Here is a 26,259-nt window from a genome sequence, read left to right as displayed (position 1 = left end):
GGAATCAATAAGCGGAAGGGACAGAAAATAGCACATGCTATTTCGTTTGCTCTTGGGGTATATTACAGTCTAAGACACTTCCAGAGACCTCATAGGTCCTCAGCCTAGAACCTACTTTGGAGATTGGCCTGGAGCCCTGTTCTCACGAAGTCAATGGTCCCCTGGTACACTGTGCACCCTTCCAGGCCTCTTTATTTTTCCTTGCTGTCATCTTTCCCACCAGACTCACTTGAGGGCTATTCCCAGAGTACGTCTCATCCGAGAGGCTCCTCCATCATTTCTCCAAGCTCACACCACGTGCAGCTGCGGAACCTTTCACCAACTCATACAACGTGCCCAGCACGAAGGCTGCTAGCATAAATGCCAAAACTCAGTAAACATGCAAACGTTAACTAAAGAGAAGCCAATATCCATCCGATGGTCCAATATCTAGCCAGGGAAAGAATCCATTACTGTACTGTTCATCACAGAACCAGCTGTCAATCACAGACCCAAACCTGCCCCCTCCAATCCCCGCCTTGAATTCCCTCTTCCTCCATCAGCCTACTGCAAAGCAGAAATGCTTGCACCTCATCCTCGTGCCCGTGACTAGCCCGATGAAGGAAAAAGATTGGTAACTATTACAGAGATGCATCTGGAGAGTTAGGATAACCTTATAATATCCTACAGCAAATTATAGTAACCATAGTTGGTTACAATTAACCCAATATTACAGCGCAGCTTATAACACAGACTATGAATGTTCACAATACAAATAAGTACCATATGTTTAGGATGATAAAAACACCATTTATGCTCACATGATCTTCACACCTTGTCTATGTGCAGGGGACAATTTTACTGTAGAACGTAAATATATACAATACTGTCAGCAGAAAAATGGAGCTGTTTCTAGTTCCCATGGTTGTTTGACAGACGCTGTATTACTCCATATTTTGCTATTATAAAACTAAGTACTCAGAATGTTACTTTGTTCTACAAGTCTATCAAAGGAGGAAAGACTACATGTCTTCTTTCTATCAGAATCCCAAATTGGAGCAGGTTATTACATTAAAATGACCAGCAGGGCTTGTGTGCACGCCTCCTGGTTTTCTTCTGGTTGTGAAGTTACCGGACTTGATAGCAGAGGCTCAAACTCATGACTTAGCTTCACCCTCCTGATGCTTTCAAACAACAGGAAACATCAGAATTTGATCATGTATCCATGTTTACCTACTCATAATGGTGACTTAGCTGTTACATAAAGATGCTTAGGTTCATAATGAAACAAAGTTAAACTCTACCAGTGTTTGTATGTCCAAATTTTTATCATAATAATCTCAATAGTTTACTTTCTAAACTGGTTTTAATCCCAACCTGTCACCTTTACATTTTTCTCAACATTATTTGATACCAGAATTATACCAAAGATATAGTATCTTTTTATTCACATTCTTCACACTCTAGATGATTGCATTTTCAAACATGTTGCTACCCAGAACTAAAGTATTAAGTGTAGCCAAAAGCAAATGATATTTTATATTTATAATTGGGATATTTCAGTTTAAGTTCCCTAGAAACCTATGGACTTAATGCTTGGCTGATTTATATAATTTCTTTATTTTTAATAGATTTAATAATTGCACATATTTATGGTTTAATCATATTTCCATACATGTATAGGATGCATATTAAAATGAGAGCAGTTAGTACATCCATCATCTTAGAGACTGGTCATATATCTGCTGTAACAAATAATTATACCTGGACATTCACACAACAAGAACAAACGAGGATATTCTTAGGAGAAGATCACAAGTAATAAATAGCAATGTGTGGGGCTGGGAAGGTGGCTCAGTGTTAGAGCGCTTGCCTTGTATACATGAGGCCCTGGGTTCGATTCCTCAGCACCACATAAGCAAAAAGAAAAAAGCCGGAGGTGGCACTTTGGCTCAAGTGGTAGAGTGCTAGCCTTGAGCTGAAGAGCTGAGGGACAGCTCCCAGGCCCAGAATTCAGGCTCCACAACCGGACCCAAAAAATAAAAATAAAAAAATAAATAAATAGCAATGTGCACAAGATCATATAAAATGCTGCTTATCAAAATGAACGCCAAACAATGGAAGAGGTTTTGTATGATACTGTATGGGGTTCTTTTTTTCTTTCCTTTTTTTGTTTTCCCTTTTTATTTGGTTTATTCATTTCTGTCCCTGTTTTTGATTTCTGAACCCTTTGTTTTGTATGTAAGTTGATCTGATTTGCAGAGAAGAAGGGGAAGAACAGAAACAGTGAAACAAATGGTGAGTTAATTCTGCAGTAAAACCCACTAGACAGTATGTTAGAAATGAACTATAAAACTTGGTATGAAGGGAAGAAATCAAGTGGAAAACTGAGAGAGAATGAGGGAAGGAGCAACATTGTTCAAAAGGAAATATTCTCCTTACCTGAAACATGTCACTGTAACCATTCTGTACAACATCTTTACAATATTTTTAGAGAACTGTTCTTCTAAAAGCAAAACAAGTGAGAAAGGAAATATTCCAACTGCTCTTTTCAAGCTATTTTGAAGGATCTTTTTATTGTAAAGTACAACCATGTTTTTAAAAAAATTGTATTTATTGATAGAAATTTAAGGTAGGAAGAACTAGAGAGTTATGTCTCATTTTGAATATCCTTAAGGGAAAAGTAATTTCTAGGGATGTATGTGCTTTTGTTTAGAGGATGAATTTGAAATAAGAAGGTACCTGGGGAATATGAGTCCATTATTTGGTAAATGTCAGTTTCTTTTCTCATAATGTGCCTTAAAATACATTGGGGGTTCTATAAGATGTTTTACATTTGTTACACTTGGGAGTGGATGACCCTAAAATGTAAGTGTTTATCTTGTATTCCAAAGTAACTATTTATATGAAGACTTACCTTTACCAATAGTTATCCCCCAACACTAGGAAACCAAAGGCATCTAATGTTTACTATACTAACACAGCATCTCCTAAGGCATCTAAAAATTCAACTTTACATCCTTATAGATGTTTTAAAATAATTTTTAGGTCACCTTTGGATTTTGCTTTGAATTCACTTGATCCCAGGGGAGCTCAGAGAAGGATGCTGAATGACGGCCAACAGCACTTATTAGTATCCAATATCTGAATAGTTTTAAAGAAATAAAATCATAGAAATTTCAATGTTGTAATCTTTTTTCCTTTGTTTTAATTTAATTCACTTTCTTTTATTACATGGAAGTTTAGTATTCTTTTTACAGGGAGGGTTAGTTTACACAAACCAATTCCTAAATTAACATAAGATTGAATAATTTAGCCATATCTTACATTGATAATCCATCACCAGAGGAAGAAGTGCATGATGTTATCTTGTGTTTTTGCTCCTTCCATCAGTTTTGTCTGTGGTCGGAAATGTCTATGAGGAACAGTTCTGTCTTTCCTGATGATGGTTCACTATTTTTACCTGAGGGGATTTTCCTTGGAGAACATTATATTTCAGAAGTTCTTTACCCTTACTGCATTAACTCATCCCTAATTTGCTTATCTTAGCAAAACATAGAAACCCTTGTATTCTATATAATTGAGCTCTTCTTAAGAGGCTTTATTTGTAAGTTCTATTTTTATCTTTTGAGTTCAACACATGATTCCAGAATGTTAATTTTTGTTTTTTTCCATTACTCCTTGATTCAAAAATTTCATTGTTATGTCCTTGAGCCCCAAGGCTATGTTAATGACACATTTAAAAACTTACATCAGGACTCCTGTGATTTGTTTTTTCATTTCCTTAAATGCTCAAGACTTGAGGCACATATATTTTTTCAAGAAGTAGATTTGGGAAATGGATGTTAACTAAAAATGCAAAAGAATTCCATATAAATGAAAGATACAGAAGAAGAAGCACAAAGACATGTTTACTGAAGGACAATTAGGCCATAAAATATGGCCTTATTATCTCATGGTTTTTAAGCAGATGCCTAATAATTATTTGGCAGAGGTATTACAAAGTCTGACACTGAAAGAAAATATATTCAAATTAATTTTGAGGACATTTTGACTGCAAAATCTTCTAATTATTTTAATCCTCCATTGTAAAAAACTAGACAAGGAAAAATTTGTCCCTGCAAATTTAAAATTCTGTAAAAATTGATCATTGCAGAATAAGTATAAAATGTCAGTATCTATCATTGTGAAACAAATAGGAACAACTACTAGGTACAAAAGTATCTTTAAAAGCCAACAAATTGATAGAAGAGCTTCACTAGCCATACAACAAACAATGGTCTCATATCTAAAAATATACTTAAAACTCAAAAAGTAAATTCCTGATAACAAATTCTCAAAGAAATAACCTCCAAATTAATAAGTGGGCTAAAGACTTAAAGAGAAACTTCTCTGAAGAGGAAATAAGAATGGCCAATAGGTACATGAAGAAATGCTCGACATCTCTAGCCATAAAAGAAATACAAATCAAAACAACATTAAAATTCCCCTTAACACTCAGTCAGAATGGCTATAATCAAGAAATCTAATAATAGCAGATACTGGAGGGGAAATGGCCAAAAGGAACCCTACTGCATTGTTGGTGGAAGGGTAAACTTGTTCAACCACTTTGTAAAGCAGTATGGAGGGTCCTCAAAAGGCTCCACATAGAGCTTCTCTATGACCCAGCAATCCCACTTTGGGAATTTACCCAAACAATCACAAACAAGGCCATACTAAAGCTACCAGCACAGCTATATTTATTGCAGCATTATTTATCATAGCTAAGATATGGAACCAACCCAGATGTCCCTCAGTAGATTAATAGATCAAGAACATGTGATATATACATATGCATATACATACATGCATATATATATATAATGAAATTCTATGCCTCCATCAGAAAGAATGACATTGCCCAATTTGTTAGGAAATGGAAAAACTTGGAAAATATTATATTAAGTAAAGTAAGCCAGGCCCAAAGAAACATCGGTATCATGGTTTCCCTTATTTGCAATAACTAGTATATGTCTTGGATAATCTTACCAGAGAAGCAGAAAAGATCAAAAGCTATGTACATAGGACCATATAAGATGATACTAAACAAAATGAATCCCAAGATAGGGACATAAGAGGTTTTTTCTTTGTTGCTGTTGTTTTTAATATACTATTTGATTTTTTTTATTTATTTTGTATCTTTTTCCCCCATGGTATAACCCCTTTTGTCACTGTATTTGATTTTGGTGCCCTTCAACTTGTGTATGTAGTTTTCTAATTTGGGGAGGGGAGGGAAATAACAAAATGCTGAAACAAGAATACAGTTTGACTTGGAAAAAATTATACTAAGTGAAGTAAGCCAAGCCCAAAGAAACATAGGTCCCATGGTTTCCCCTATTTGCAATATCTAGTATATGTATGAGTCAAGCAGAAAAGGTCAGCTAAGGTGATGTTAGGAAAATGAACCCTAAGATATGTATTCAATTTTGTTTTCTTTCATGCATTTGTTTCTAACACATTTATAAGATTATTTCTTTGTTGCTTTGTATGTCCCTCCCCCACAATATAACCCCTGGTTTCACTGTATTTGATGTAGGTATAATTTGTGGAGGGGAAGGGGAAAAACAAGTCGTTTAAATAAGGATACAGGTGGACCCGTTGCAACAATAAGTACAAGTCCTTATGTCGAAAATGAACTTTACAACTTTGGGGAGGGGGGAGGATTGGGTGGAGGGGTGGGAGGAGGCTGGGAAGGGATGGAAAGGGGAAACAAAGGAGGAGGCTACAATGCTTGATAAGAAATGTACTCATTATCTTGCCCATGTAATTGTAACTCCTCTGTACAGTATTTTCACAATAAAAAATAAATAAAATTTAAAAAAGAATACAGTTTGATCCATTGTAACAATGAGATGTACAAGGCACTAGTTGAAAACTAACTTTACAACTTTATAGTGGGGGAGGGAGGAGTTGGGGAGGTGGTGAGGAAAGGGATTGTAGGGGAAAAACACAGGAGGGGAGGTAACAATGCTTGATAGGAAATGTATTCATTACCTTACTCACATAACTGTAACCCCTCTGTACAGTATCTTTACAATAAAAATATATTTTAAAAAAGAATGAAGTCTTTGAATTGAATCCTAATCCAGTCTGAGGGTGTCCATATAGGAAGAAGGGATGAAAATATGGAGAGACCATGTGATGATGCAGGAAATGGTCACTTCTTAGTAGCAGAGATTTGGGTGAACAGACTTGGACCCCCACCCCCAGAGCTGAGAGAAAAAAATGTCTTTAAACAGGTTGGAAACTGGACTTTCAAGTTGAGGGTAGCAGTTTTAAAAGCTGTTCAAAAAGAAGACCATAAAGAAGTTAGTATTTTGTAAGGAAAACACCACCAATCGCATACATGGAGCCACCAAGAAAAATTCTATTAAGAATAAGTTACAAGGAAAAAATCAAGGGGTGGGGTGACATAAGGAAACAGACTTGTGTACTTGAGACTTGCAAGACAAAAAGTACCATGGGAAATGCTGGTCACAGGCTACACTTTAACATATTAACTCTAAATTTTCAATGCATGCTATCCCTAAACTTAGAAAAATATACATTTGAAATTAGTTGTTTCTGCAGAAACCTTGAAATTTATAATGAAAAAAGAGTAATACTCTCTGAAGAAGAAGCAATCAACTAAATCTTCATAGGTTCTTTTTTTAAGCAAAACTTTGAAGGATACTAAAATATAAATTTAATTAATGTAGTATTTTGGAAAAATAGTGATTTTAAGAAGTTGATTTACTTAAATACAAGTACATTGGTCATGGATTTAGGAAAATACAGTTTATTTCTAATTATATTATTTATTGTCTATGTTAATGTTAATTTGATATATAGAGAGTAATAATTATTACCATTGTTATTGTTATATATAGGCCTAACCTTTATTAAAGACCAACTCCATGGCATTTACTAAGTACTGAATTCACAGTAGTTAGTAGAAAGGTCATGTTAAAATTTGGAGGATAATATAACTCTCTCATAAAAACCACATGTGAATGCAAAACTATTGCTACAAATACATGTGATGAAATACCTTAGAAATTTTCAGTGTTCCAGATAACCAAGCAGAGCTAGACTGATAAAAATAACTCTTTGTTTAAAGTCTTCCTGAGAAAGTTACCTTGAATTATAAATCTGAAAAAAGGCAATTAAGCTGCTTTTGGAACATTTATGAGATGGTACTGAGAAGAACTTATTGGACAGATGAAGCAGAGCAGTCACAGAGACAGACATGATTTAGAGTTTGAATCTACTTTTAGGTTTCTGAATAGCTTCCAGACAGATTCCTACAGAATCTGCATCGTTATACATTCCCATTTTTAGGGAGGATGTATTTCAGTTTAGATAAAACTATGGCTCACAGAGTAAAATATTATTTCGATTTAAATGAAAAGAAATCCTGACATTTGTGATCACATGAATGAATCTAGAAACATTATGGAAAGTCAAACAAACTTACACAGAAAGGAAAATGCTTATTCCATTTATATGGTATAAAAATGATCCAACTCAATCAAAATACATTATTTCTATATATGAAGATGGCATAAAGATACTTCAATGAAAGTTGTTGAACAACAAAGGTTTTAGTGGAGAGGAAAGAGGGAAAAGCAGAATTACTTATTCTGATTGAAAAATGATAAATTACATGAGTGAAATACAATAGAAAATCCTTTGGTGTAGGTCAAATATACTAAAAGACGAATAAAAATAAATTAAACCAAGCTCTGTTTGGGGCTGGTACCAGTGGGAAAGAAGACTGAATTGAGAAGGTAAGTAAGTCAATATAGTCCATGTGTTTATATGCAAATATGAAAATAGACCATTGAAACCTGTTAAAACTATTCTAAAGGGATACAGAGTGTAAAGAAGAAATCGGGTGAGTTTGGTCCGAATTTGCTGCATGCATGTGTAAAAATGCAACAATGAAATACCCTAATACTACTAATGTATTCAAACTTAAACATCATAATAAAAATGGTCATCTCACAGAAATATCATGGTTTCTAGGAAATGAGAATATTCATTTTAGTTTTTCAATAGTTGTAAGTTTTCTGTGGCACAAAATCAGTGTGTTTAACAAATGTGGTTTACTTTTTACCTGTCATTAACAATGTACTGTGGGCTTTATTTTAAAAGAATAAGATCTCCTGTTACATATCTTTACCAATTAATAAGGCCACCAAGAACTTGTGATGGATATACTAAAGGTCTACAACACTCATATTTTGGAATGATTATGTTATGGCAATTTGCAACAACTCATTGAAATGGCCACATCAGATGAGTACAATTTTTCTCACTTGAGCTAATATTTAATACAGCTGGAAAGAAATGTATGCCATTCATGAATTGGAAGCAGAAAATGGTGAGGAAGGAAGGTGAGAGGTATTAATGCTTTGGAGAAGGGAAGGACATGGACTACCTAAGTTGTGGAGAAGGATGCTGTTCTTTTTTTTTTTTTTTACTGTTTTGGAAAATTCTTTAAACATGAAATATTTTATAATTATAAAATATAACGATTTAAAGTGACAAACTAAAAATTGTTGCAGTTGGTATTGGGCTATGAGAGAGTATTGGGCTCTGGTGTTGGGCTATGAAATTGAAATAGAAATAACAACCTTTGAAATGACTCCTTTCACATGAGGCAGATATGTTTTTCTAGGCAGAATATGAAATTCATTGTAAGTATTCAAATCAGACACTCAACTAGATACTAATTGTGCAAAACAATTACTTTCATTATGTCATTTCAGTCCTTGCTGTGTATCATAGAATAAATGTAAATGATTTGTTCTTTTAACTTTCATACGAAACTTCTTAAACTCAGAGAACTTGTGATTACAAAGCCACACCTAAATAGGAGAGAAACGGATCATCATTTGTAACAAATAATGGCAGATCCTTTAAAAAACAAAAGGTTGAAAATACGGAAGAAGTTCAAAGAAAAGTTAAAGAAAAAAAAGCACATCATTTTCCATGTGCAATACTAATGAAAAAAAACCACAGCTTTTAATTTTCTTTAAAATGGAAGTTTAAATAAACAGGTTTCTATAAGTATCTGGATAATAATAAAAATCCACCCTATGCATTTAAACATAGATAGTACAGAAATAAGACAAGAATATTTAGACTTTTGTTGCTTTTTAAAAATCATAAAACTAAGATTTTAGTTTAAAACTGCATAGTACTTAACTAATAAAAATTTAAAACAAAATTAAACATATTTAAATACCATAATATTTGAGACAAAATATTGTCAGAAGATAAAAATTGCTTTACGTATTCATCCTGTAATAAATACATTCTGAAAAAAAATGATGTCCTAAATTTAAAGTTTTGTATTTAAAATATATTGCCATTCATACTAAGAAATAACAATGAAAGGAAGAGTAATTGCATATATATATAATGGTTGCTATCTTTATATTCCTAAGGAAATATATTATCTTGATTTGTTTTAGAAATACTGGCTCCATGCATTGTGATAAAATTCTGAGTATTTATGGAATAGAGTTTCATAAATCCTTCACTTTGCAGCCTTCAAAGTACTGTGCTGAGTTGTGCTACTTATTAGAGTATCTAGAGATGTCAGTTTTCAGAAGTTGTCATGTAACTGTGTCTTTATTACCACATGAAGTGGAATGACACCACAGATGCGTATATACTTATAGCGATATAAGCTAGATACGAAAAACCACTGCAGGCTACTGTTTAGAAATTCTAGTTTGTGAGTGTTAACAGTTGATTACATTTACAATTGTTTCCATATATAGAGTATGTCAGATTCAGTGTCTGAAAATATAATTATGATTCTTTTAATTTTCATTCTGTCTTCTTAGATCACTAACATACAAGTGACATGTCAAGTTGCTCTTTTCAATTGAAAACAATATAACATCCTTAGACAATGCTTGTTCATTTTTGCCTACATCTTATGGATTCTTTTTTCATTATGTTATGCTCTGCCTGATAAAATGCTAACTTTGATTAAATAGGTTGACATTTGGCAGACAAGTACAAGGATCAGATAATTTTTGTTGGTTATTACATTTATTTGTATTATTTTTAAATAATGGTACAAAATAAGTTTACTTTGACATGCAAATTTGTTTTGTTTTGTGTCATTATATGGCTGAAGCTCATTGCTGCATGCTTGCTTGGTTTTCTTGTGCACAACTGACACTTCATCCCTTGCACCATGCATTCAGTCCACCATGTTGTTGATTAATTATAGGTAGACTATTCACATAGATGTTTATAGCAAAGCTGTTTGAAACAACAGGTCTCCAGACCCCGGCTGCCTGAGTAGCTTATGAGCCACCAGCACCGAGCTAAGATTTGACTTTGTGCCTTGTGGTTCATTATGCTTTCCATCACCTACAAAACACAAAGACATACAATGAATTAAAAGCCATTGAACAACTTCTAAACTGACATAATTCCTGTATCATAAAAGAAAATGTTATGATTTCTAGCAAATCTAAAAACAGTGAATTTCATAATCTCTATGTAAGAGTAAGCTATACCTGATATTTCTGTCAAGAAAGCTCTAGAGTTGCAAATACAAAGAACAATTTCAATATGTGTAATTTTTCTTTCCTTTTCAAACAAGTAGCATCTGATGAAACTAAAATAGCATTTATTTTCAGTAAATGTTCTATTTTGTGGTTTTTATCTTATAATACTCTCTCATGTGGACAAAATATCAATACCCAAAGTGTAAGGAAAAAAACAAGAGTGTGTGATGTAGAGTTACTTTTCATTGTTTTCTCAAAAAGTGATTCTAAATATTGATTATTGGTTTGAATATACCTGAATAGATACAAATATATACAATTGCTATGGTTCACAATTAAGCTCTGGCAAGATTAGCAATTAAACATTACAAATTTAAATGCATTATAGATGCAAATACAATTGTATATATATATGTGTGTGTGTATGCACATATAAATATGTATGTATCTATGTAATATAACATGGGATAGTTTTCATGTTAAAAATGGACTAATATCCCTGAATAACTGACGAAAAGACCTGGGATTTTAAGCTAAGCCTTGCACTTGTTTGGTTTACTTCCTTACTCAGCTGGTGCTCTTCCACTTGAGTTCACATATCCAGCCTGGCTTTTAGACTGTTTTTTTAGAACTTCAATCACCCTGGTCTCAGTTCGTGAGTAGCTAGGATTGTAGCTATGAGACACAAGTACATGTCAAGTTACTTAGAGGAAAGAAAAAAGAACCATCATGGAAGTATCATAGTACCTGAATTCAAATTATCCCCAGAGACATAGTGACAAAACCAGCACAGTCCTGACACAAACACAGTGAAGAACAATGGAACACAACAGAACATCCAGAAATAAGTGAAATGTATGGTGAGAACCACCTGACATTTGATAAAGGCACTAGGAATAGATGTCATTTACAGCTAAATGTAGCTAATGTGATTGAAGGCATCTTTATACCTCTTTGTGCATCTTTATGCCTCGATCCTCTAGTGGGTGTAAGGTTCTGTCTTCAGTTAATGGGCTGACAAAATGTTTTCAATTAGTTCTTTGATATTGTTTTGAATATCTAAAGTATAAATGCTTTATAAGGTTTAAACCATTGTCCTATTTCATTTTCTTAAGGATTATTTTTTCCGCGCTACTTTTAATTACCTCTAAATTGGACACTTGATTTCTCACTGGGATTACTGAGCTATTATCATAAACAGGTAGATAAAATTAGTTATTCATATGGATTGTAAAAGGGGTAACTTCTGAGCTAAACACATATAAGACTTAAATGAATGAAGCATTTGGCAATACACACATAAATATGACCAGAATGACAATTACAATGCATATTTTTTGTTATTTTTCTAACTATTGTATAAAACTGTTAGTATATCTTTTTAAATAAGATATCAGTTGTGCGATGCTACTTTTCTTATTCCTAAAATAATTAGCTTTTGTAAAGGCAAGGGGAGAATTGGACAAACTTGCACACACATAATACCACACTGTTACTAAGTAAAATTTTCTTTCAAAACACACTGAAAATTATATATTTGGAATTAAAATACAGATTTCAATTTCATTTCTTTATCATTCATTCATTCAGTCATCCATTTATTTATTGACATGGTATTGGGATTGACGTGGGGTCTCAAACATGCTACACAAGCTTCTTTCTAACTAACGCACTATCAGAAATAAAATAACTATGTTTTTATACTTCTCAAAGTCTCCTGCATTGCTTCTCCTCAATCATCCTTATTCTACAAAGTATTTCATCATAGGTTGATTTAGACTTTTTGTTGTACAATGAGATTACAATAAGAAAGTTTATGGCAGCACAGGATCATTTTATTTATAAATAATGAGCAAAAATACAATGAATAAAAAAACTCTATGAATCTATTAGCTAAAATAGGACTGTTTAGCTAGTGACACCAATTTAAATAAAACCAAAAATTTCTGACCTAAGAATGACCAATTCAATGCCTGATTTTAATGTGTCAAGGTAGAGGGTCATAGAAATACTATATACTTAGGATAAGTAAAGCCAGTTAATTAACCAGTGCTACATTATTGTCCTGTCACCTATTGGAACAGTGCATTGTAGCATGCCATGGACACATACATGCCTTTAGAATGCAATCACAAGGCAGACAATAAAGAAAATGAAAAAAGCTACCATAGAATGTTTCATTGTTGTAGAAATCATTTCAGATGATTTTTTTCTATTTGCTATTTAGGGACAACAACACACACTAGACTGACATTTTATGTCATAAAAGGTAATATATCATTTTTAGGACAGGTCAAGTTATAGTAATGATAGATTTATGGCATAGGAAGATCATTACATGAATAAAAATACAGCAGTATCTAAGGGCCTTACTCAGCTTTTCACACACCTTGAACCTTGGAGGTGACTTTGATCTTAATTCCCATCTGGAGCATCTCAGCTTACAGGCACATTTGTCATATATCATACAGAACATTTCAGCATTGGGAAATTTTGAAGAATCTTTTTTGAGAGAAACGCCTATAACGATACACCAGGGAGAGACAAGGGAGCACTTGTTCCCATGTCTCATTTCAAAGCCAAGAACATACCGAGCTTGTGGAGGAAGACACAGCAGCCCAAGACGAGGCTGGGCTGTGAGGTAATGAGTAGTTCAAGCATAATTTCCTCTGAAATACATTCAAATTCAGTGACCTGAAATCATAGAAACCAGTTACAGGGAGTAAGTTTATTTTGACTTACAGCCCTACACAAATAACATTTCTAAACGATTTAAAATAACTAATTGATTAATTCACCTTAAACATGTGCATTACACAAGCAAATCCCTCTTTCACTATTAGGTTAGGAGAAGTACAAAACTCCAAGTTGGTAAGGTAGAATGTTTTTCTTCCCGCTCACAATACTGATTTGAGAATCCAACTAAGCCACAAGGAAAACTGGTGACTGCAACGGAATCCGAGGTTTCATCTTGAGACTGGATAGTGATGAGTATATTTTTGATCCTACAGAATATAAATACCTTAGCCTTTTAGCTTGAAGCACAATGTTAAGTATATTATTGTGGAAATCCATGCATGTTCACAGCACAAATTAGTTCTGCTTATTTACATATTGTTATTATTTTGTTTCCATTGTAAAAGGCAGCCTAAATTTCTCAAATAGTTATATATATTATATATACATTTATAACAATGTAGACATATATATATATATACTGTATGTATACTTGCATTTATATACATATACACTTGTATTTATGCCTGTTCTGTGAGTAGATATGTCTGTCATAAAAAATATCTTGGGGCTAGGAAGGTGGCTCAGTGGTAGAGTGCTTGCCTTCAATAAATGAGGCCCTGGGTTCAATTCCTCAGCATCACATAAGCAGAAAAATCCGGAAGTGGCACTGTGGCTCAAGCACTAGCCTTAAGCTGAAGAGCTTGGGGACAGCACCCAGGCCCAGGTTTAGGCCCCCACAACCAACAACAACAAAAAATACTGAACATTGGTCTTATACAAAGGATCTTATTGGCATATATATAAATAAAATTATTAAGCTTATTAAATTATGAATATATTATATTTTATACCATATATATTATATAACATATATTAAAAACATATAATTAAAACAAGAGAAATAATTCTATCAAATTTTTAAAAATTACTATAAATCATTTTCTGAATCATGTCCAGGGTTGATTTTCATTATTCTTCTCTAATATCTTTGCACATGAAAAGCATTTACTCGAGTAGTATTAAAGTTGCTTGCATAAATAATATACTCTGAGTAAAATTCATTTTTTGTTTACATAAGTAATAGGAGATGAGTAAAAGGAGTATAAAGCAAAGCAGCTCTTTAATGATGGACATGGGAAGTAAGGAGCATCTGTTTCAAGAAATTCTAGTCAGTGACTCAAGAATGTAATCAGAACTACATAAGAGGAAAAGAACAGTTTATGGGATCAAACATAACTGATAGATTAACCTTTTGGGAGGTTGCATTTAGGAGTATTGTAGGTTCAGACTAAACTAGCCAGAAGTTCCCCAAAAATACATATTCACATAGGGAAGCTTGATGCAGTCTTATTGGCTTGTGATCCCAGTAATGAAAGAAAGGCTAATGTATTGGGAAATTCTTCTACTCAGGTATATCCCTAGGCCGAATCAATATCTTACATTAAAAAAATAGCCAGTGTAAAACAGGGCTGGAGCTATGGTTCAAATGGTAAAGCAGTACCCAAGCAAATGTAAGAACCTGAGATAAAATAGCAGTACCACCAAAAGAATTTTTTTCTGAAGTGTGTGTGCACTTACTCATATGTGTCTACATTTTCTTGTGTGTGCAAATGAACCCACATGTGCATATTTGGCCAAAAGGACAAATCAGAAGATGCATGACTGTAGTCTCTAGAGCCAGTACCTTGATGACCAAATATTATTATATTAGGAAAAATCTTTTGAAATGGGAGAACTCATTCATGTACTTTTCTTTACAGCAACAAAAAATACATGCCCTAAATACCAACAATGGATCTACAAACACTAGACATTTTGTCATATTATAAAATTGACATTGGAAACAACTCAATAACTTAATATAAAAATGTGTCACCATTTATTTGAAAAAAGTATTTCTATTACAATCTCTGAAGAAAAGTTTATGTGTCCTGAAATAAGTTATGTACTCTACATTTAGTGAGAGTATGTAAAATATAAATTCAGCGATTTTTAAAATTTTATTTTCTGCTATTAACATTGCATAAAACGTGATCAATTGCCCAATATATTGAGTTCTTCTAGGAATATCTTGAAACTAAAGTTTTTCAAAATACCTGAGCCAGAAGAACAGCATTTGTATATCTTCAAATGAATGTTTTACTCTATTTGGCTGATAAATAAAACATTAAAATTATAAATATTAATGGATTCCAATGGCTGTTTTGTTACAGCTATACCTAGAGTAATGTTTATATTGGGTTATAAATTGCTTAAATATGTGCAATCTCCTTTGGTGAAAACATTCAGAAGCCCTCCAGCATCCTGAACTAAATTGCATATAGTGAGCAGCTGTTTAAAACCACACCTGAACTGCATCCTTTTGTCTAGTTGTAACTTATAAGCCATTAATCAGACTTTTCATCCTGACATTCCCATTTTCTTACAGCAGCCCCTCATATTCAACATTAAAGTTTAAGTTTCTATTGAGTTGAATTTATTTTTTGGCCAATAGATGTTGAGTTCATAGCATATTATAAACAAAAAAAGATCTTATCTACCCTTGGCCAAACACCAAAAGCAGTAATACATAGAAAGCTACCTAGCTCTCATTGGAGAAAATATCCAATAACTTTGAAGCATCACCTTGGCATTTTTACAAATGCACCTATAATATCTTATAAAACCTATCCATAGTGTAAAAGTAGTCATCCTACCACATTTAACATGTACTAAAGTGTTGCACATTGTTTTAACTACAGGTTTTCAGTTGTATGATCGAGCCTGAATCTTACGTCCTATTTCCCACGCATCATGGCACTCGAGACTGGACTGGCTGTATAGGACGCTGTCATGAGATGACAGGCTAGACCAGTCATGACCTGAAAGGACCTTATTCTGCCTACCATGTGATCATCATGTGCTACCCTCTTTAGCAATTAAAGCAGATACCACCAGTTTAAAAGATTCAGAAGAGAGAACAAGCAATTATTCTAATTAGTGTCATTTCTAAGTTTCACAATTTACAACACTTACCAAAGATTCAGAAGTAAGAACATTAAAAAGTCATGTACCTTTGAAACAGCGGCATCTGGGTAAGCAGGAGGCCTTCCTCTTAGACCACATCAGTTTATAAGCTGACCCTTCAGTTTGGACAAGTCAGACGTGGGGAATGAGCCTGCTATTTAGGTGCAAAATGACTGCACAGTTGTCCTTTAGTCAAGCAGCAAGCATGCCACACGGGAACCAAAGGCTTCAAAGCAGAGCCACAGTGTTGTTGTGGTGTGACCCTGGTGCAGAGGTAGTGGAAGGGATCACTAATGGCATCGTAGTGGAAATGATCACAGTGATGATGATGTAGTGGAAGGGATCTGGGAGTGAAGTCTGAGGATGGCTGGGACCTAGACAACGTGAGGAATGGGCAGGAGACCTCCACAGCTGGGACTGTCATCAACAGAGCGAGTCACAGACTGTCCAGCCTGGTTGGCTGCAGTGGCTTTTGAGGGAACACACACCACTCTCACGGTGCAGTCTGGTCATGGGCACTAGGGAGGAAGTCCACATCCTCCTGAAGACAGTCACCGATGCTGGAACATGTTTCAAGAGAGTGAGAGCTCTGCAGTGAAATAGCACAGCACAGGGCCTTTTCCCAGACCGAAGCTGGGCCCTTGAATGCCTTTATTCACTGCAATAGTGGAAGAGATAAGGGAGCCACTGGTCATAAAAGACTTTTGCCATTGGGCTTATCATTGCTTCCAGGGCCTTGACTCGAGGTCAGAAAGGGTGAGCGAGCATGAATGGGATTTTAAACGTTCACCTTGACCCTTAGGTAAGAGTTGACTTCTGTCATGCTCCACGAGCAGATGAACATATATTTTTTTTGGGGGGTGGAATCCTGGGGCTTGAACTCAGGACCTGAGTGATGTCCCTGAGCTTCTTTTGCTCAAGGGCAGCTTCTACCACTTGAGCCACAGTGCCAATTCTGGCTTTCTCTATGTATGGGGTACTGAGGAATCAAACCCAGGGTTCTACATTAGGCAAGCTCTCTACCACTAAGCCACATCCCCAGCCCAGATGAATGTTTAATAGAATCAACTTCCAGCAATCTTTAGGTCAATACAAATGTACAAAACCCCAAGTAGTTTTCAAAGGGCTTCTGTTGGGCTAGGCTCAGGACCAGAGTCTCCAGTCTCCACCTCCTCAACATGCAGAGTGTTCAGGGGAAATGCAGTTATGCCTGCAGTCTTGCAGTCCTTGTCTTTTCTTTCAGGGGAAACAAACAAACAAACATGATTTTCCCTGACAGCCTGGTGAGATGTTTTCATCCACAGCAGCCCTTTATCCTGTATCTCTACAGGATGATGAATAAGAGTAGTGTGATACAGAGAAAAAATACTATCAGTGAAATCTGGACAGAGATACTAGTCCTGTGTCAGAAAATAAGTGTCTGTAGCTCTTGATCATGACACTGCACAAACCCTGATCTTGGATGATTAGGAAACATTAATTTATTTCTCTTTGATTACAAGTGAGAGTCTTCATATCCCCTAAAGATATTTTATGAAGTTTTCTGAGAGTTATCAGTTTATGTATTCTGAGTATTTTTCTACTATGCCAGCATTTTAAGTGATTTTATTTCTACTTTAAAGGAATTTTAATAAATTTTAAAGGAATTTTTCCCTGTGACTGGAAATACGATTTGTGTATCTTTGAAAATGAATCATCATGAATGAATTTTTCCATGTCACATATTTTGTATTTATGTAGCAACTGATCTAATTTTTTTAATGAAATGTGAACATTTTGTGACACATAGATATTCTTTCCAACTCTTAAATGTTTTTAAATATAATCATATAGTTTCTTCCATTCGTTTAAATTTTAATATTTGGTGGATTTTAATTGAATAATAACAGAAATGAAGTTTATTTTAGTGTAAGTTGAGTACAGGTTCCAACATTAAAGACTGTAAATTAGTTATGTACTTGTTACAAAATTATTTTTATAATAAACTATTTTCCTTACTAATTGTGTGTTTTATATTTCCATTTGATACAATCCAAATACAGTTAAGTCGGCATGAAAATTATCTTGACAATAATGAGGAAAATTTAACACATGTCCCACTATGAGTGTGTTCAGATAAAAACATTACTGACTAACAAGGCCAGTTTAGAGCCCCATATTAAAATTCTACAGGGGCCAGGTGCTGAAGACCCATGTCTGTAAATCCAAGCTACTTAGAAGGTTGAGATCTGAGGGTTGTTGTTCAAATCCAATAAGGGCAGTAAAAATCTTATCTTCAATTAACCATCAGAAAACTGGAAGTGGCACTATGACTCAAAGTGGTAAAGCACTAGCTTTCAATGAAAAAGCTCAGAGACAGTGCTCAGGCACTGAGTGTAAGCCCCATGACTGACAACAAAACTATAGGGATTATAATATGTAAGTATTTAGTAATAAAATCTTAAGGGAAAAGATGACTATCATTAAAAATTTCTTATGTAGAACACTACTTTCACTGCTGTGTTATTTGAAATTTGTATTTATTTTTCTAGTAAATAATTAAGGTCAATACCCCAAAATCAATTTCATATAGGATTAATTTCTTGATATACGCAATAAATCATTATATTTCCAAAATGCAATGGGTAATGCTTGTCTCTTGCATAGGCCTATAGAGAAAAGTATAGGTATTGACTGAGAGGAATGATGTTGGGAATATTTTAAAGAAATAAGAACACATAAACCTACTTTTACTTGAGATATCACTGATAAATTCCCATGACTTCATAAATATTAAAAGCTCTATATTGGTAAAGGAATATGACCACCTGTTTGTCAGTTATATCTATACAATAAATGTAATTGCAAACATGTAACAGGCACATGGATTAATGAAGGTAATTATTATATAATGTTTAAAAATATCTCTACATTAGATATGTATGTATCATATGTATGAAAAGAATAACAACATATATATTATTCTTATTTTTATTAACATCATTTTTACTTTTTATTTTGACTTCTGATTATGAGGGCAAGAAGGAAAAGTGTAACATTTATGTTATACAGTGTATGATTGATACCTGAGGCATTTTAACAATGAATTGGAATCTCACTTTCGGGGGTAAGTAGAACATATACAACCAGTATATATCTGACAAACTTTCACAATAATGAACACATGTGATAAAAAAAAAAACAATTGAGAATAGCATGTATTTAAAGTATCTAACCAAATCTGGAAAACATGTATAGGTATTGGAATGTCCTTACTAATTTAGGAAATGAATATAGTTATTGTATTACACACTAGCTAACTTTTCATTAAGATTGCCATTGATTCAAGGATTGAAAATACTTTATTATTCTGTACAGCAACCCACCTCTACACAGACAATTTAGGTGTCACACCACCAAATGTACCCTGAGTGTTCACTTTAAAAAGACAGAGCATGCTGGGTGTAGTGCGAATAACAGCACCTGCTGGAGAGGTTGCAATCAGGAGAATACTGAACAAAAACTTATTGAGACTCTCATCTCAACCAATAAGCCAAGTGTGAAACTGAGCACCTGTGATTCTCACCTATGCTGGATGTCAGAGGTAGTAGGACCACAGTCTGAGGCTGGCCCTGGGCAAAAATAATGTGAGACAGTAGTTGAAAAACTGCTTTGGCAAACATGGCGTTGTGCTTGGCTCACGTGGCAGAATGCGGCCTAGTGCCACCCAGAAAATCAGAGAGGGAGAGAATCCTTAATTCTTGGGTAAAGTATCACACCCTAATGTTCAAGGAAATGGCTCAACAAAAACAAGTAAAAATAACTTTTAAAGGAGCTCAAAGTGATGAAAACAAACAAGGGAAAATGAAAGAACCTTGTTTTCTTAACTCCAGAAAGTAAATAACATGAATATGTCCACCTGTGGGACTGGACACGGATTGGAGACATCAAATTCTCCCACCTTTCATTAAACTTTAATTCATAATTTGGAAAATTTAGAGACCTTCCACCAATATCCAGCCAGGAGGAGTATTCTCAGGAGAAAATGAGCTGAGTAATTCTGCTTACCTTTCTCATTTCTGACAGTAGACTAGTAGAAATATTTTACTAGAGAGAATTGGGTGAAATAAGATACAGAAAACAAAATAATGAGCCTGAAAGTTTTATGTCCAATGCCACAGTAGAATATACACCATGAATTTACCTCTTAGTGAAGATGACAATAAAGTTATATTACATATATTTTAAAGTTATTCCATAATGCTGAGGAGCACAGTCATAGAGGTCATATCAACTGTGTTTGGTTCAATGATGTCTTTTATTAACACTTTATCACATTAATAATGTTACTTTATGCACATCTATGAAATGAAAACCTAATAGTGTACAAAGTGATTTTGTTTTAATGACAGTGTGGGCAAAAGTTTAACCTACTGTGATTTTCTTCGCCATTTCTTTAACTGTTACTCATACGTGCTAGGTTTTATGATAAAATAAAATGCAAATAATGTATATGTTAAGTATTGTCAATCACACTATTTGCCTAGCCTGCTGAATTAGAGGCAGTTATGTAAATACAACAAAGCGTACAAATAGAAGGACCCTAACATTCAAAGGAGATACAGGAAATTCTAGAAAAATGTATAACCAAAGCCTGTGAACAAATACACAGCATAACAAGCCAGTAAGGACAAACATTACATGAAATAAGAAATGGAAATCCAAATGGAGTAAAATAAATGATTAGATTGTTAATTTCAGGAAACAAGTTCAGTAACGAAGAATGTAATTCCAGTATCCATAAAAAAATATTCTTAAGGAAAAGTTTATATGAACAGTGGAAAATCAAGTTTTGGGTGAGTGACTCAATTTATATGTATGCACTGCATTCTAATAAACAGGCAAAATACAGAAGATAATAAATATTTATATGTATTTTGGAAAACATAATCAATAGGAAAAGTTATACTCTAAATTGGAAAAGGAAAACATGGGCTGAATTATAGAAAAAGAATAATGTGCTACTGTCAGGAATGTTTGTTTAGAGCCATTCTTTATTTTCAAGAACTGCTGAGAAAATATAGAAATTCAAATTATATATTTAACTCAACAAAAATGCAAAACATACCTCCTAAAATATGGATGAATTAGTCACATACAAGGGTATTTTCTAGAACAAAATGTTAAGAAAATAGTGTAATATCTAAAAAAAATTAACACAAACCAAAAGATGTTAAACACTAAGGCTTTGCTTGTACATCATGGGGCTTGAACTCAAGGCCTAGGCACTGTCCCTGAGCTCTTTCGCTCAAGGCTAGCACTCTACCACTTTGAGCTACAGCTCCACTTGTGGCTGAGTAGTTAATTACAGCTCCACTTGGAGATAAGAGTCTTACTTGGATATTTCTGCCCAGGCTGGCTTTGAACCATGATCCTCAGATCTCGAGCATGCAGAGTAGTTAGGATTACAGGTATGAGCCACCAGAGCCCAACAGCACCAAAGTTTTGTCTACCCAGAAACGAACAATTATAGCATACCAATATGATCATAATCATGAATGTATGTATACACATATTTGCAGACAGAGGAGAGCAATTAAGATCAGGGCATAAAACTTGTCGCATGAGTGGAGGGAGGAGGCTCCATGGATTGATGCCCACACATCTAAGGCAAAACAATGTGACAGCCATGTGTTCTCACATTGATCACAAAATTATAATCATAGATTTTTTAAGGTTTTGATATATCCTAGGGAAGACTGTCAGATTTTCAAATAAGAAAGAAAATGATGAAATTTGATAAATGTGTGAGGCAGCAGAAAGTATATTTTCATTTAGTCATTGTCAAGAAAAAGTGGTGTTAAGAAGGGTCAGATCTTCTGACTTGACCTATTCTCCTCTTGATTAACACTAGACGATACATATTTTTCATAGTTATGGGATTACATTTTCTTTTAGTTTGTAAGGCTTCAAAATCTTGGTTGAAGCCAGATTTATCTTTCTGCTTTTTTTTCATTAAGTAGAAGAAAAATGAGAGAGGGGGTAACAAGTTCAAAAAGAAATATGCCCACTCCCTTACTTATGTAATTAACCCCTCTGTACCTCACTTTGACAATAAAATTTAAAAATAAGCAAAGATGACAATAGTTAATAGATGTGATTTTCTGTGATTTTAATAGTTTAAAGCATCATGATAGATTATTCCATAGCTGTGGTTACTAAGTTTGGTTCTATTTACTAAACCATAAAAAATATTTTTGGGAGATGATAGATCAGGATAATGGTCAGAAAATAAACTGTTATGCATGTAATAGTTCCAATTTGATTAGGACAGATTATCTTTTCACTTAATTTCTATAAGAACAGTGAGAGGTAATTAGTAACCTATTTTACAAATAGAGATTACACACACACACACACACACACACACACACACACACACACACACACTCCATGACCAAACCTGGGCCAATAGCAAGAATTAGACATTTTGTTCTTTCTACGCATATGGATATGTGAACCTTTGAGGAGTATGGACAGTATTACATAGAAATCTGGATTAAATGATCTTGTCAGTTTCTTTCCAAGGGAGATTTTATATAAGAATAGTTATAAACACAAATCAACTCCATAAGAAATAATCAAGGGAACAAAAAGACTGCAAACTAAAAGAAATAACCATAGATGACAGATTTATTGTTTGGCTGAACAAGTATAAGACAGCTAAGACACAGATAAAACAGCTCTTGATGTACTTGGTTTGGAGTTGGGAATCCGGATTATTGGCTATGTAACAATTCTCATAGTGACTTTATGGTTGCTGAGGAAATATGAGCATGAAGGGAAGGACATTGTCTTGTTCATGGAAAGCTCTTTCAATTCCTCTAAATTGAAATGTGAAAATACTGAAAATATGAAAATATAAAAATGTATCTGAAAAAAACCAGAAATGCTTATGCAAGAGACCAATTGCTTTCTCGTGCTCTTAACGTTTATCAACGATAAGTTGTCACTTAGCTGTCTGTGTACTGGTTGTCACTCTCTTCCGACACAGTGGCATGTGTGGTGCTGATTTTTGATGATGAGTAATTTCATGATATCCAGACCTCTGTATGTAGAAGTACTGTGATAAAATTTCAGATTTGAGTTTTAACAAATCTACTTTTATTTCAGGCAATTATTACTAGGTTTGAAATTCATAATACATGAGGCTTTATAATATTTGTATGAAAAGCACATCTGTACATTAATCTTGAATGTTAATATTAGGAAAGAGAGCAAACAATAAGACAATTATCTCAAGGCATAGTCTTGCACATACACAAGGAGAAATAAAACAGTTAAATGATTTCATCTGGATGTGAAACTATTAACAAAGAGAACAAAAATAATAATGTCTTGGATTAGCCCCCAAAGTTAAATTGTTCCAAAAGACCTCAGCTGAGTATTCCTGATGTTGAAGCTAATGTGATGATGCTATTTAATAAACAAAGGTTTATTCAGTTGTGCTGGTTAAAAGCCACGCTTATGCCATTGTGATGTGTGGGCTTCATCACTAAGAGATAACAAAACAGTGTGAGTGAAGTGAAAATAATTGAACAACTAAGATAATAACCAAAGTGAAATAGCCATGTGGAATTTGTGATATTTCGTCTTCATAAATTGTTATCTGAAAATACACTAATACTTAGAAATGTTATGATGGTGATATACTTTGGAAAAAAATGAAAGTAATGATAATTGAAATTCTCAAGTATTTTCATATCATGTTATTGCTTTTCAGTTCTTTTAATATGTTGCTGTCTTGCAAGTAGAAATTCAAGAAGATACCTCACAATTATTTCTGGATTCAAACCCAAATAATATTCATATCCATATCTGTATCTGTAATATTATTGAGTTTATTAGGAACAAAATAGAGTCTTCACAATAAATGAATCTGAATGAAGTCTTAGATGAAAATCTTGTCTGCACTTCTTTATTAATGTGGAACGTAGCTATTTGTCACTTTTGTCCTTTTCCAACTTCATTTCTACTTGGAAGAGGCTCAGCATTATATTTTCCTGACAGTAGAAAATAGGATGTCTGATAATAGATTCTGGGCAAAACATGAATGCTCTTCCCTTTCTCATTCTGAGAGTGACATTGTATTTCATCAGGGCGTTATAAATTTATATGTGTTTTTATATCCAGAACAGGAAACACACTTCTGTCCATATGTCATCCTTTTTGATTTTTATAAAAGGTTATAATTTTATGATGTAAAGAACTAAGTAACTTTTCATGAATATATTCTAAGATACAAGGAATTTTTTATCTCTTAGCAGCTTATACGCTATATAGCTTATATACTCTATAGTTATATGTCATTGTTATTTAAATTTCATAAATATGACTTTGATTGTTTTAAAAGTTTTAACTTGAAAAATTTCAAATCATTTACAAGTTAATCTAGAAAGCAATCCTGATCTCCCAAGTTAATCTAGAAAGCAATCCTGATCTCCCAAGTACAGCAGTAGCTGTACTTATTTATTTTCTTATTTATTTTTTAAGTCATCACAAATTTCCACTGGGATATTGCATAAAGGCAGTGAAAACACTTATCATCATTAGAGATATTAATCACTAAGCTTTACTAATTATGGCTATTAAAATTATTACGTTTTTACAGTTTATCATCATGAATTACGATTAAACTTAGCTGTCTTTCAGAATTTATAAAATTGCATGGTATTTTCTTCCTTATTTAAATAATTAATAGGAGATATTTTTATCAGTGGAGGAAACCATGTTTCTAGAATATCTAAGTTAACTAAGGTTTTTTTTTTTAGTTTATCTTCTTGAGATTTTGTCCTCTATGACTTAGGGTTGAAAGATTTATTTGGCATCAAAAGCTCCTAATAGATCATTGAAACTTATGGTAAGGGCCTGATAAATAAGTGTTTACCATAAATGTACATCATAGCACCATAAATACACCAAAGGACTTTCAGCTCTATATCCCACCATATGTCTCCATATATATCTACATCAGAATCTTAAATTAACATCTGTACACAATCTAACCATTGTCTCTCACTCTATGACTTTCTTGATGTTATGCATTTATGTTTATGTTTCTGGTATGAGGGATATAATTACACATGATGGAGAATGCTACAGAAGTATATTGGGAGAGTAATGTCATGGAATGTATTTCCAAACACACATGAACAAATATTAGCTTTCTGTACCTATGTATGTATATTAAGTAAAGGGCTAAAACACAGTAAGTTGCTGGAAGAGAACAATAATACACTGGAGCAGAAAAGCAGAAGGAGATTATGATTTTATTCTCCATGTTTATTTGTGTGCGTAATGTACAAAGTTACAAGATTAATGTAAGTGATGTTCATGGTACGTAGGGCACATATAGACATTTATTTGATGTTTAAATATTGATTTTGATATCTTTTTATACACTTTTTATTGCAAAAATATTGTGCAGAAGGGTTACAGTTACATGAGCAAGGTAATGAGTACTTTTCCTAGCAAGCATTGTTACCTCCACTTTTGTTTTTCCCCTACCATGACTTCCCTCCACCTCCACAACTACACTCCCCTTCCGTCCCCTCCCCTCACCTAAATTGTAAAGTTCAATTTTCACCGTAGTGTCTTGTGCATCTCATTGTTACAATAGGACAAATTGTATCCCTATTTAAGCATTTTGTTTTTCCCTTCCCCTCCCCAAATTAGAAAAGTGTATATAAAAGATGCAGGACACTGACATCAAATACAGTGAAAACAGGGGTTATACCATGGGGGAGGGACATACAAGGGAACAAAAACATCACATTATACATTATAAATACAATACCAATAAATAAAAATTGACTGGTGTCCCTATCTTGGGGTTCATTAAACTTAACATCATCTTATATGGTTATATGTACATAGCTTTTGACCTTTTCTAGTTGTCCTACACATGTACTAGTTATTGCAAATAAGAGAAACCATGGTA

This window comes from Dipodomys ordii, unplaced genomic scaffold (assembly GCF_000151885.1).
Source record: "Dipodomys ordii isolate 6190 unplaced genomic scaffold, Dord_2.0 Scaffold21, whole genome shotgun sequence".
Taxonomy (NCBI): Eukaryota; Metazoa; Chordata; class Mammalia; order Rodentia; family Heteromyidae; genus Dipodomys; species Dipodomys ordii.
This window is presented reverse-complemented; position numbering follows the sequence as displayed.